We start from the raw sequence: 14,918 nt of genomic DNA on the forward strand, positions 1-14,918 counted from the left end.
ATTCCTTCTTATTGCATTTATTGCATGTTCATGTTATAATATTTATTGATACTCATTGAGTATACATCCGTTATTTAATATTCTCAAACACTGTTTATCCTGCCAATATCTCATAACATTAGATTTAGAATTTATTATGTTTAATTAAGATTTACCTTCTATTTCATCATTAATTAGTTTAACAAAAAGCTTAACAGGTCAAACAAATATGTCAAACTAAGAGTAGTTTATATAATTTCTAAAAAAATTCAACAATACACACTTGATTTAAACTCACTCATATTTAAAATTCAAAATCCACAATTCTTCAAGTTTACAGCAATAGTGACTTTTAGATGGTGTTTTAACTTACTTTATAAAATCTTGAGAACTTCTGGAAGAAGAAAAAAGCAAGCTTTTCTAACAACAACCATTTAATTTAAACTCACTCATATTTGACACAGTTAATCAAACTTATAACAATGGTGATTTTAATGCTGAAACCTTAAGGGGTCGTTTAGTAGGGTGTATAAGAATAGTGTGGAATAAGGTGTATTATTAATGCATGTATTAGTAATGCAAGCATTAGTTATGCAGATATTATTTTTTATCTATTGTTTGGTGTGGTGTATTAAAATTATAATGCATTGCATAATTTGTAAGAAAAATAGTTGTTTACAAAAATGTCCTCCATATTCTCTAGCCTTAAGGGACTTTAAGGATAATTTTGTCTTTAACCATACTAATGCATGTATTAATAGCCTTGGTATTACTAATACCATGGTTTTCTATGCATTACTTATACATAGGATAATACCAAGTATGATGTATAACTAATACAAGTATTAGTTATACACATGTTGAAAAGATGTACCAAACAAAGTATTAGCAATGCGTAAAGCTAATGCTTGCATTATTTTTTCTAATACCTCCTACCAAACGACCCCTAAGTGACTACAAATACAAAATTGGTAAAAAAGTTAATGCGCCTTAAATGGTAGAAATAATACCAAGTAATTACCCTAAAGGGTTGTTATTTAGGAATTAGCCAACATGTCCTAAATTTTAATTTTCTAATTCAAATTTTTGGGACAAAAATATCCTGAATTGTCTTGACATTAAGATATTCAATTCAAATTTTTAGGAGAAAATAAGTACTGACTAATCGGTGAATAGTAGCCCTAAAAATGGCTGTATGTGCACCCCCTCCCCCTCTTAAAAAGGCACTGTGCAAATTGGTTGCTTATGCAAATAATTTCTTAGAGATGTTTTTCTTCTAGCCCATACAATACACAATTTGGGTTTTAAAAGTTGTAAAAAAAACTTTATTTATTTTTTGAAGATCAAATTTTCCTGTTAAAAAGAAGATCTTTCTTTGTATTTATTCTCAAAAGGAGTGCATCAATAAAAAATTAAAAAAAAAAATCTTTCATTTAGATCGTTATGGTATGAACTAATTTTTCGTTGGACGTGGCAGTCAGTTACAGTGGGTAAACTAACAAAAGAAAGAATTCTTGTGGAGTTCAAAACAAAAAAATAAAATTAAAGAAAATCATTTGCTCCAATTTGGCGCTACCTAAAAATCTAACCTTATAAATGGCATAAAAACTCAACTTATGATTATTAACACCTTGTAGCTCACATTCATGTTTTAATTTAATAATTAGTATTTTATAACCAAACTAGATTATCTTTCATTCTCTCTCTCTCAACTCTCTCTCTCTCATATTATGCTCATCCAATAAGCACTCTTTTAAGTTGTAATTTTTATTATTATTTTAGGTTTTTTTTTTAGAGTTTTGCTACTGAAATCGTGTAACTTTTGATTAGGTAAATTTGGATTTTCTTGGAAACATTTTAAGGTGTCTGAATATTGATTTTGGATGTGTTTGAAGATAACTTGAGATAAATTTGAGATGATAGTAAGATTGAAAACTCGAGGTTGAAGAAAACTCTTGTCGTGTATCCTTTCTGTATATCACCTTAGATATCATGCATATTGATCTATATGTTGTGGTATACACTGGTATACAACGTGATATACATGTCTATGTGTATCAATAAAAATCTTATGTGATATACACTGATATACCCACTAATATATAATAGCTGAAACTCAAACCTAGCTCAAGACCTTTGATGAAACTCTCAACGGAGCCTCAACCTGCAACTATTTGAAATCTTTCATCAGTTACTAAGATGGCGACTTTCAGGTCTGTCATTGCATTAGCTGCTTCAGGGGCTGGAATACATTTCAAATGGATGTATATAATGCAGTTCTACAAAGGAGATCTATTTAAAGAAGTTTACATGGAGCTTCTTTAAGGTTTCAGGAGGCAGGGGCCAAAAGTGTGTAAGCTAGTGAAATCTCCGTATGGTTTAAAATATGCTTAAAATAATGAGGCATAAAGCTTTCAAAGGCGGTGGTTGATGTAGGCTACGGTCAAAGCTTGTATGATTATTTTACGTTCACTAAAAATGAAGAAGGCGACAAAGCTGTAGCGCTAGTGTATGTGGACGATTTATTAATCACACGAAGTAGTGACATTCTCATTCAAGAGGCAAAAAGGGTGCTACATTAGAAGTTTAAGGTAAAAGATCTTGGAGAACTAAAGTTTTTCCTTGGAATAGATGTACTGAGGTCACATAAGGAAATATTGTTGAACAGAGGAAACATGTCCTACAATTAATATCAGAATTGGGACTAAGAGGAGCCAAACTTGTCTCAAACACCCTTAGATATCAATCAGAAGCTTACTTCTATGGAACATGATAATCAGATAGGGGTTTCAGGAGATGAACGCTTAGCAGATGTGACACTTATCAAAGACTAATAGGGAGATTGCTAGACTTGACAATCACAAAGCCAGACATAAGGTTTGTTGTAATGATCCGACCATTCGTTTTGAGATCTAGGACGTCGTTCGGCGGTTTGAGGCCTTGAGTAGCTTCACTTCATATTTTATGACTTGTACACGTAGTCGGAACTGAATTTCGGGAAGTTCGGAGTTGATTCAGATGGAAAATTCTTAATTCGGAAGCTTTAATTTGGAAGAGTTGACCAAGGTCTGACTTTTGAGTAAACAACCTCGAGATCGGGATTTGAAGGTTCCAATAGGTTCGTATGATGATTTCAGACTTGGGCGTATGTTCGGATTCAATATCGGGTGGTCCGGAAGTATTTCGGCGCTTATTGTGGAAAGTTGGCATTTTGAAGATGTTAGAATTTTCTAAGTTTGATTTGAAGTGGACTTTGCTGCTATCGATGTCTGTTTGGGATTTAGAGCCTTGGAATAGATTCGTATTGAGATTTGTGACTTGTACGTGAAATTTGGCGTCATTCTCGAATGTTTAAGTGCAATTCGGACGCGTTCGGCGAAGTTTGAAAGTTGAAAGAAAGGTTTTGATCATCGATTCGTAGTTTGGATGTTGTTTGGCGTGATTTGGGGCCTCGAGCAAGTTTGCATCGTTTTGGAAATGGCTGGGTCCCAGGGGCCGCAGGTGTGTTTCAGATGGGCTAGGGGTCATTTCGCCATGTTTGAGCTGTTGTTTCTGAGATATGGTACAACCTTCTTCGAGATCGCAAAAAAAGGGCCATGATCGCGAAGAGCAAAGTGTTGTTCTAGGCTATGTGAATCGCGATCGCGTAGAAAGAATTTTTGCTATTAGTGATTTGATTTCGGGAGCTTATATAATGCAATCTATAATGAATTTGAGGATGATCTAAAATTGAATGGTGTATCCCTTTGAATCTTGTTTTGAGAAAATTAAATCGTTTGTCATTTGAAATTTTGTACAAAAAGTTATGGCCATTATATCGAAGGGTGTCTGTGAAGAGGAAACAAAATTTGTACATCGCGATCACGAGGTTTTTCGTCGCGATCGCGATGAAGGAAATGATTGTTGAACTTTTGTTAATCGCAATCACATGGATATTGATAGCGATCGTGAAGAAAGAGGCCTGGCAGGTGTAAACATTTAATTTTGGGATTTTGAGCTCATTTTTTCACTTTTAAGTTCCTGGAGCTCATGTGGGGCAATTTGGGATGATTCTTGAAGATCGTTTTCACCATATATCATAAGGTAAGTTATTCCTACTTGTTTCGAGTTAAATACATGGGTTATATATGGATTTTAACATGGAAATTTGATAGAAATTATGAAATTTTTGGAAGAAAAACTATAAATAGTATTTTTAGATTTTGACCACGAAATGGGACATGGATTTAGGAATAAAATATATATTTTAGTTCGCGGTATTATGGGTAACGTTTATCTTTGAAAATTTTCAGAGTCAGGGCATGTGGGTCTGAGGGTTGACTTTGTTGACTTTTTGGACGGAGTTTGGAATTGTTATGAATTGTTAAATTATGAGTATTAGAGTATATTTTTATTGATTTTCACATTGTTTGACTAGTTTCGGATCAACGGGAATCGATTTGGGGTGTTAGAGAGGCATTAGAGCAGGTTATGGAACTTCGGAGCGAGGTAAGTCTCCTGTCTAACCTTGTGAGGGAAAATTTACCCTATAGGTATTATATTTTTTATATGCTACATGTTGCGGGAGCAACACACGTATAAGGTGAAGAGTGTCGTGCATATGCTAGAATTCCTATTTATGTCCGGGTAGACTTAGACTCACGCCATGCTTTAATTATACTATTTGAGTTATTATTTCCTGGTTAATAATTTGCACTACGACCTGAGACTAGACTCGCATAGAGTGATGGAATCATTGTTTTAGATACTTGAATAGCTGTGGAAAATTATACTTCCCTTACGAATTTCTCCTGCGTTATGCGTATTTATTGAAAAGTTCCTTAAATTTCATAAGTCACACGCATATTCGTGAGTAGGGTAAAGGACCCATTAAAGCTTCTTATTCTAATGGGATCAGGCCGTTCGTCTCGGCAAGATTATATATCACACTCTTATGGGATCGAGTCGTTCACCTCGACAGGATTATGTACCGCACTCTTATGAGATCGGGCTATTCGCCTCGGCGGGATATTATTGTAACACACTCTTATGGGATCGGGCCATTCGTCTCGGCAATATCATGTATCATATTCTTATGGGATCGGACCATTCGCCTCGGCATTTCTATAGAACACTCTTATGGGATCGGGAGTTCGCCTCGGCAACATCATGTATCATATTCTTATGGATCAGACTGTTCGTCTCGGCAACTTCATGAAATACTCTTATGGGATCTAGCTGTTTGCCTCGGCAGAATCGTGCGAAATATTTGACGAGAAGCCAGTGTATCCGTGAGTTTTCCTGACTTGAGTTGTGACGACCTATCTGGTGGGGACCATATTATATACTCCATTTGAGGAGGTAATAGATATGTGAGGACTTGTGTTTACTGTTTCGATGAGGATCGTATCATGTACCTATATTTGTTTTCACTGTTTAATTACCATTCTTCATACTTGTTTACTTTGTACAGTACTTGATTTATTGGACCACTAGTAAGTGTCGATATCGACCCCTCGTCACTACTTATACGGGGTTAGGCTAGATACTTGCTGGGTACACGTAGATTTACGTACTCATGCTATACTTCTGAACTTATTGTGCAGGTATATATATTTCTGGTGGTCTTTTAGGTGCTAAGGTGCAGCGATTCCGGGGCATTTACAGTGAGTTACATCCCATGTTAGGATCTGCATCATACATAGTCTCCATCATAGTTATTTACATTATCCTATCTATCTTGTATTCCAGACAAATGTTGTATTGTTATTGTACTTCCTAGTAAATGCTCATGCACTTGTGATACCGAATTTTAGGTGTTCTAGAATTTTTTTATGGTTTGCTTTACATTTACACACTATTACTTTATATTGCAATTAAATTATACGTATGTATGATTTTTTAATGCATTGATCTCTCTATCTAATAAGATTCATGATTTTAAAAATAATAAAATAAATATTTAAGTTGGTAGTTCACCGTTGGCTTGCCTAACAGCGACGTTGGGCGTCATCATGACCTATAATGGGTTTTGAGTTGTGACAGCTTAGTATTAGAGCACTAGGTTCACTTAGGTCTCACGAGTCAAGAGCAAGTTAGTAGATTCTAGCAGATCTGTACGGAGACGTCTGTATTTATCTTTGAGAGGCTACATGACTGTTAGGAGAACTTTCCTTCCATGATTCCTCATCGTGTGATTTGATGTTGTTATGTTTATGCCTTCGGCTCCTTCCTACTTATTCGTACGTGACATCGGGCATTTGTTATTAGTTGAGCACCGAAGAGTTATGAAGATGATACAGATGTGATGCATGATGCTTTTCCCTATGAATGTGGGCGAGCCATTATCGTCGCCTTGTGGAGGAGTGTTCTGTCATTTCAGCTAGTGTTGGAGTTACCTATTGTCAAGATTTGATATTTCCGAATTTGGTGGAATTCTTATTAATATTGTGGTGTCGTCGTCCTTGATTGAATGCATTGAGGCTCATTAGCATGTTGGCCTTCATTTGTTTGCCTTTGGACACGGTGTTGTGAGATGGAACCTACGAGAAAGTTATCATAGATGGTTGTGTGTTGTGACTTCAGGATCGAATAATCGTTTCTAGTGTTGATGGTTCGAGGGAGATGATCCTTGAGGTGGTTTTTGTGCCTAGGAATTTTGAATTGACGAGAAGGGCATGATTGAAATATAGGAAAATGTGATTATTCGATTATTGTTTTGGATGCAATACAGGCTTCGAGTTTCAAACACGTTGTTAGCCCTTCGGGATATGTTAATGAATGAAGGGATTCTTACAGCTGGCAGATCAATGTTGACCCAGGGAGAATAATTGATTTCATGATGGAGGTAACTATAGCAATGATGTTGGAGGAGGTCAATATGAGGTTACGCATGTGGGCTATCTCCTGCGAGCAGGTTAGGGTTGTGTGGTTTTGAGGAGGTTCCTATGAAGAGTTCTACTTTTTTCCCAACATGGGATGCATATATTGTGATGCGAGCTTGGGTCACTTGAAGAAGACAGTATGACCCCTAGGAGGTTGAGGGTGCGATGGTGGCTGATAACTGGGGATGTGTTATGAGTGGTGCAATAAGAGCTTGCGAGAAGTTGGCCGAGCAACGATGCAGGATCATGGTAACTGGGAAGAAAAAGTCATTGTGGGGTCTGGATCTATGTGATTGTAGCGCGAAGCTAAGTGATGAAGGCCACCATCTACAATTGGGTCGCGTGGTTGTGTGCCTGTGCAATTTTTGGTCATCAGTGCATTAATGGATTAGTTATGACCAAGAGAAGAAAAACATCAAGGGTATTTTAGGCTAGGAATTTAACGTATATATGCTACATTCACCTTATCGATTCATGTGCAAATGTTGGAAATGTCTCAAAATTTATGTTTCTTATGGATGTGATGTGCAAGGAAAAGAATTCATCTGGTTGCTTCTTTAGAAGTGTTCGTGTGTTAGCATAACACTAGAGTTTGGTTATATATTCGGGACCAGGTCATAGTGGGTGACTCTCAACAATGGTTCTAGTTGGTACAAGAATTAAAATGTGGTGTTTAAGGATTTTGGGTTCGTTATGTGGCTGAGGACTGGGTTTTACAGCAGAGTGTGCAGAATACTTGGGGAATTTCTATGTTATCACCGGGTCTACGGTGCAGTGCTAGAGAAATGGGAGAAACAATTCGAATTCGCAGGAGGGCTTCCAGACTAGTGTATCAGCGGGAGATATTATTGAGTGTATAAGGATGGTATGAGATGGATGATGGGTATTGAGACGATATGGTCTTGTGATTTGGGTCACTCGGGATAAGTGTATTTTGGGGTCCGTTATGTGTTTGAATAGAACTATTAGTTCGAAGGCAAGTCAAGAGTAAATTGGGAGAATTAGAGTTAGTTAGTAATGGTTTGAATCAACAAGGTTGTAGAAATGAATAGTCTTTTTGGTGTGGTAAGGCTTTACCAGTGGTTCGTTATTGTACGTGCATTTGATTCGGATGGCTTGGTTATGTGTGAATGGATCCCGAAAGAGTTATGGCGGTTTAGATTGTGACTTGAGGTTTACATTTTCTGTGGCTATGGGAAGTTAGTTATGGGTGGCGATTCTTTTTCTGAGATGACTTAAGTTAAATGTTTCGAGCCAATAAAGTGTTAACTCTACTGATGGTTCAGAGATTATGATGAAATTTTTGTACTCTCGAGTAGCAACATGATATGTGCAATGAGCGGTATGGAGCTTAGAAGTTGAGGATCGAGCACGGACTTGGAAAAGCGGAGGAAGGGAGATTTCAGATGTTTAGAGTATGCTGGCGCTATTTTAGTGTTGCCTGAGAACGGTGTTCTGTGTAAGAGGCATGGTATATTGATTTTCGGATTCTTGATTTGCATTATAGAATTTGTGTGGTTGGTAGTATGGATGTGCAGACCTTTCTACCTGGTGCGGGAGGTCGTGGAGTGACTCCCGTGGGATGATTGTATAAGGGTGACATGTCAGCCATTTATATAGTAGAGATTGAAATCAGGTATGGAGATTCTATACTGTCATTGACGGGAGAGTTTATGTCTTGGAGGCGCTCTATTTCTCTGGTTGCGGACAGTGGAAGTTTATTCCTAATTTGATAGTTGATCGTATATATCATGGATATGGTCATTGTGGATCTTTAGGAGGTTATAGACCCATTTGGAGATGATCGAAATCGGTTTGAGGTCCGTTGGTAGGCCAAATGTGAACATATATATTTTATACTAGATTAGATATGCTTATTCAGCATAACATTGCTTATGGACGAGTCTTCGGGCGTAGTGGATGGCATTCTTGGCATCGTCTATTTCAAGTGCTACTCTTTTAAAACAACGTGGGTTGTAAGACAACTTGATTATTCACACGTGTGTTGTGGTCCTATGTAGCTTATCGTTTATTGCACCTTAGTCGAGCTCGAGTTTTGTAGCGCATGGCTCTATCTACCTCCCCAAGGTTGTATTTATGCACTTGGCGTGCTCGTGGTCGATATTGGGTATTTCGTGGGTATGAGCATTTTGGCTTAATGGGTATTTCCTTATTGATTGTTATGTGTGGATTGGTTGGCATGCCGTCACGGGTATGATGTGTAGATTGGGTTGCACGCCGCAACAGTGAGATGTTGTGTACGGTTCCTTATACATATTTTATATGCCTGATTTCTCATCTCTAAGATAGGCTTATATCATTTATTTGGTCATTTTATTTGTTACACGGGCTGGGTAGTTCTTTGCCAGAGTTCATTCTTCCTTATAATTCATATTCGAGTTGTAGTTTATTGGCGCATTGATGTCACAGTAGGAGATTGTGGGTGATTTTTAATGTGGCTTGTTGGTCGAGCAGCTCTTACTAGGTGAGATAAGGTGGTCGGACATGGAGTTAGTGCAATCAGATTTATATAAGGTATATTAAAGAGAAAATGTCACTATTCGTTTCAGAATGAGGAAATGGTTCTTGTCAAGAGGAGAGATTCCATGATTTATTGATTTGGCAGGTGGTTATAAGCTTCTACATGTCGTTTTCATCGCTGCAGTATCGCGAGGGTTATATCAAGGCTTATACTCATTATGAGGTATACTAGGGCATTAGGTTAGTGAATTTACAGCTTCTACGATTGGAGGATATTATTATGAGCATACAAATTATATTGTGCATTGTATGATTTCTGCATGGGTGCATGATCATATTTGGTACATCGGTTTGAGATTGATATGGTGTCTGTATGTTAGAAACAGACCTGGTAGAGGATTCCAAATGTTAGAATCTAGTTCTAAGGATTGGGGCATAAGGTGCCAGGAAGGATCTTCAGTATAGCTTGAGCTAATGTGCTCACATGGGTTGTGGTGGCACGGGTAGGTGTACGATGTGTTAAATAGCGGTTTTGGTCAATTTTAGAGTGATTCTTGGCACGTTTGAGGATGAACGTATGTTTAAGTGGGGGAGAATGTAATGACCTGACCGGTCGTTTTGAGATCTAGCACGTCGTTCGGTGGTTTGAGGCCTTGAGTAGATTCACTTCATGTTTTATGAGTTGTACGCGTATTCGAAATTGAATTTCGGGAAGTTCGGGGTTTATTTAAATGAAAAATTCTCAATTCGGAAGCATTAAGTTGGAAGAGTTAACCAAGGTTTGAATTTTGATTAAACGACCTCGGAACCAAGATTTGAAGGTTCCAATAGGTTCGTATGATAATTTTGGACTTGGGCATATGTTTGGGTTGATTATCGGGTGGCCCAAAAGCATTTCGGCGCTTATTGTGGAAAGTTGGAATTTTGAAGGTTTTAAAATTTCCTAGGTTTGATTTGAAGTGGACTTTGGTGTTATCGATGTCTGTTTGGGATTCCGAGTCTTGGAATAGATTCGTATTGTGATTTGTGACTAGTAAGTAAAATTTGGCGTCATTCCAGAATGTTTAAGTGTAATTCATATGCGTTTGACGAAATTTGAAAGTTGAAAGAAGGGTTTGGATCGTAGATTCGTAGTTTGGATGTTGTTTTGTGTGATTTGAGGCCTCGAGCAAGTTTGCATCATGTTTTGGGAATGGTTGGTATGATTTGACGGGGGGCCTCGGGTGTGATTCAGATGGGCTACGGGTCATTTCGTGATGTTTGAGCTGTTGTTTCTGACGTCTAGTGCATCCTTGTTCGTGATTACGAAGAAAGGGCCACGATTGCGAAGAGCAAAGTGTTGTTCTAGGCCTTGTGAATCACGATAGCGGAAGGAAATTCGCGATTGTGTAGTAGGAATTTCTGCTATCAGTGGTCTGACTTAGGGAGCTCATATCTTGCAAACTATAATAAGTTTGGGAATGATCAAAAAATGAAAATTATATCTCTTTGAGTCCGGTTTTCAGAAATTAAACTGTTTGTCATTTAAAATTTTGTACAAAAAGTTATGGCCATTATATCGAAGGGTGTCTGTAAAGAACAAATAAAAAATTTACATCGCAATCGCGAGGTTTTGGCCACGATTGCGATGAAGGAAACAATGCTGGAACTTTTGTTAATCGTGATCGCATGGATATTGACCGCGATTGCGAAGAAGGAAGCCTGGCAGGTGTATTAGACATCTAATTTCGGGATTTTGAGCTCATTTCATCACTTTTAAGTTCTTGGAGCTCATGTGGGGTGATTTGGAGTGATTCTTGAAGATCGTTTTCACCATATACCATAAGGTAAGTTATTCCTACTTGTTTCGAGTTAAATACATGGATTATATATGGATTTTAACATGGAAATTTGATAGAAATTATGAAATTTTTGGAAGAAAACCTAGAAATGGTAGTTTCAGATTTTGACCGTAAAATTGGAGATGGAATTAGGAATAAATTATATATTTGAGTTCGTGGTATTATGGGTAACATTTATCTGCAGAAAAATTCGGCATCGGGGCACGTGGTCCCATGTGTTGACTTTGTTGACTTTTCGAGCAGAGTTGGGAATTATTATGAATTGTTCAATTATGAGTATTGGAGTATATTTTTATTAGTTTGTACGCTATTTGACTAGTTTCGGATCGATTGGAATCGGTTTGGGGTGTTAGTAAAGTGTTTGAGCCGGTTATAGAACTTCGAAGCGAGATAAGTCTCCTGTTTAACCTTGAGAGGAGGAAATTTACCCCATATGTATTATATTTGTCATATGCTACATGTTATGGGAGCTGCACACGTATGAGTTGACGAGTGTCCTTGCGTATGCTAGAATTCCTATTTATGTTCGGGTAGACTTTGACTCACGCCATGCTTTAATTATACTATTTGAGTTAGTATTGCCTGGTTAATTATTTTAATTTGCACTACGACCTGAGACTAGACTCGCGTTGAGTAATGGACTCGCTGTTTTAGATACTTGATTAGCCGTGGAAAATTATGCTTCCCTTACAAGTTTCTCCCACGTTGTGAGTATTCATCGAAAAGTTTTCTTAAATTTCATAATTCAAACGCATATTCGTTAGTGGGTGAAGGACCCATTAAAGTTTCTTGTTCTAATGGGATCGGGTCATTCGCATCGGCAATATCATGTATCATATTCTTATGGGATCGGGCCGTTCGCCTTGGTATTTCTATAAAATACTCTTATGGGATTGGGTTGGTCACCTTCGGCAGCATAATGTATCATATTCTTATGGGATCAGGCCGTTCACCTCGACAACTTCATAAAATACTCTTATGGGATAGGGTCGTTCGCCTTGGTAGAATCGTGCGAAATATTTGACAAGAAGCCAGTGTTTCCTTGAGTTTTTCTAACTTGAGTCGTGACGATCTATCTGGGGTACCATATTATATACTCCATTTGAGGAGGTAACAAATATGTGAGGACTTGTGTTTAGTGTTCCGATGAAGATCGTATCACGTACCTATATTTGTTTTCACTGTTTAATTACCATGCTTCATACTTGTTTACTTTGTCATGTACTTGATTTATTAAACCACTAGTAAGTGTCGATGTCGACCCATTTGTCACTATTTCTCCGGGGTTAGGCTAGATACTTACTGGGTATACGTTGATTTACGTACTCCTGCTACACTTTTGCACTCATTGTGCAGGTATATATATTTCTGGTGGTCTTTTGAGTGCAAAGGTGCAGCTATTTCGGGGACTTTATGGTCAGCTGCATCCCATGTTACGATCCGCAGCATACGCAGTCTCCATCATAATTATTTACATTATCCTGTCTATCTTGTATTCCAGACAGATGTTGTATTGTTATTGTACTTCCTAGTAGATACTTATGCACTCGTGACACCGGGTTTTGGGGTGTTCTAGATTGTTTATGGTTTGATTTACATTGACACACTATTACTTTATATTTCAATTAAATTGTCCGTATCTACAATTTTTTTAATACATTGATCTCTCTATCTAATAAGATTCATGATTTTAAAAATAATAAAATAAATAATTAAGTTGGTAGTTCATTGTTGGTTTGCCTAGTGGCAATGTTGGACGTCATCATGACCTATAGTGGGTTTTGGGTTGTGACATTTGCAGTGCAGATGCTTAGTCAATTTATGCAAGCGCTAAAGAGGTCACACTGGGAAGTAACAGTAAGGATTGTGAAGTATGTAAAGCTAGAACCAGGAATGGGAAAAATGATGGATAGTCGAGCAGCAGACAGTAGTATCACTTGCTTCTGTGATGTAGATTGGGCAGCATTCCCTAATACTAGGAGGTTAGTTATAAGGTTTCTAGTCATATTTGGCCATTCCTTAATATCTTAGAAGTCTAATAAGCAAGATAATATATTAAGGAGTTCAGCTGAGGCAGAATACTAAAGCTTAGCTGCAGCAACTTTAGAAATAGTTAGGTTATTTAGAGTGTTTGCAGAATTAGGTATGATAATCAAGCAGCCAGTTGACATGTTTTCTGTCAGTAAAGCTGCAGTTCAAATTGCAACAAATCCTATTTTCCATGAACGAACTAAACATATAGAAATTAACTGTCACTTTATAAGGGACAAGATCAAATAAGGGAAGTTGAAGACCCATTATATTGGCACTAGAGATCAACAAGCAGACTTATGCCTTATTTGTTTGCACTTAATAAAGGTCTGGATCTTAATCATTCGGATCTCAGATATTAAGTATGTTTAGTTTTGTAAGAGCCCGTCTCGATTGGCTGAATTTAAGTAGCTTTTAAGCACTTGGTTCTTAAAAGCACTTTTTGAGTGATGGAGATTGTTTTACAAATAAGCAGTTATATGTTTGGATAGAAGTGCTGGAGCTAAAAATAAGTTATTGATGTGTTTGGCTAAAAGTGCTTATAAACGCACTTTCTGTTATAAGGACTAAAATATCCTTAAAACTGTTAACACTAAAAATAAGTTAACTACTATAAGATCTTTTATTCTAAAATGATTCTAATCTCAATTAATTCATGTTTCAAGCCACGTTGAATTAAATTAGTTTGACAAGTTTTAAAATTATTTTAGTTTAATACTTTATCAAACAATTAATAAAAGTTAAATGAAAGACAAACACATAAATAACATAGTCCCAAAATAGTAGGAATAGTTAAAACTTGATATTGGGCTTTTTATAGTTGAGCAAAATCCTAATTGACAGAATAATGATAATTGAAATTGTCCACTTGCCTTCATGAGATTACATAGAAATTTTTTACCTATTTCCTGAACATTCACTTCGTGGTTAGGTGGATAGTTTCACTAAATTTCAGCGCAGTTGCCATAGATAGTGAAATTGCACCACGTATTACTTTATTTTTTCCTTATTTCTACAATTGATCTGAAATCTCACTGTTGGACGATGGAGGGAAGACGCCGGAAATGAAGAACGAAAGAGAAAGGAACAAATTTAGGGCTTCTGCGGTGAAAGGCCTTTGGAATAATAAAAACAAATTAGGGATATAAGGATAAACAACTTGGTCAAACCCAACTAACTTTTAAGCCAAAAAGCAATAAGTTGGGATTACTCAGCTTATTGCTTTTGGCTTGTTTTGGGCTTTTTGGCTTAAAAGTCAAGTGCTTTTAAACACTTTTTAAATTTTGCCAAACACTCAAATAAGCTAAAAATGCTTAAAAGTTGGCTTGACCAGCTTAAAAGTCAATCCAAATACCCTCTAAGTCTAAATCTTAATCATTCAGTTCTTAATTATTAAGTGTGCTTGATTTTTTTATTTCACCACCACTTAACAAGTCTGAATATGTCAAAATGACTAAGATTTATAACAAAATCTTAATTTCATTAAGATGTTATCATCTATATTCATTATTAACCATCACCACCACCCACCATTATTAGTTACACCATGCACCACCCACCAACACTATCCTCAACCGTTGTTGCCACCAACTAGTATTATTGACAACCACCACTGCCATCATTATAAACTACCATCACCTACCACCATCCCCCCCACTATTATTAACTACTACTACCGAATACCCATTTCCACTACCCCATCCACCATCATCCTCAACTACCC

This window comes from Nicotiana tabacum, chromosome 18 (genome assembly GCF_000715075.1).
Source record: "Nicotiana tabacum cultivar K326 chromosome 18, ASM71507v2, whole genome shotgun sequence".
Classification (NCBI taxonomy): domain Eukaryota; kingdom Viridiplantae; phylum Streptophyta; class Magnoliopsida; order Solanales; family Solanaceae; genus Nicotiana; species Nicotiana tabacum.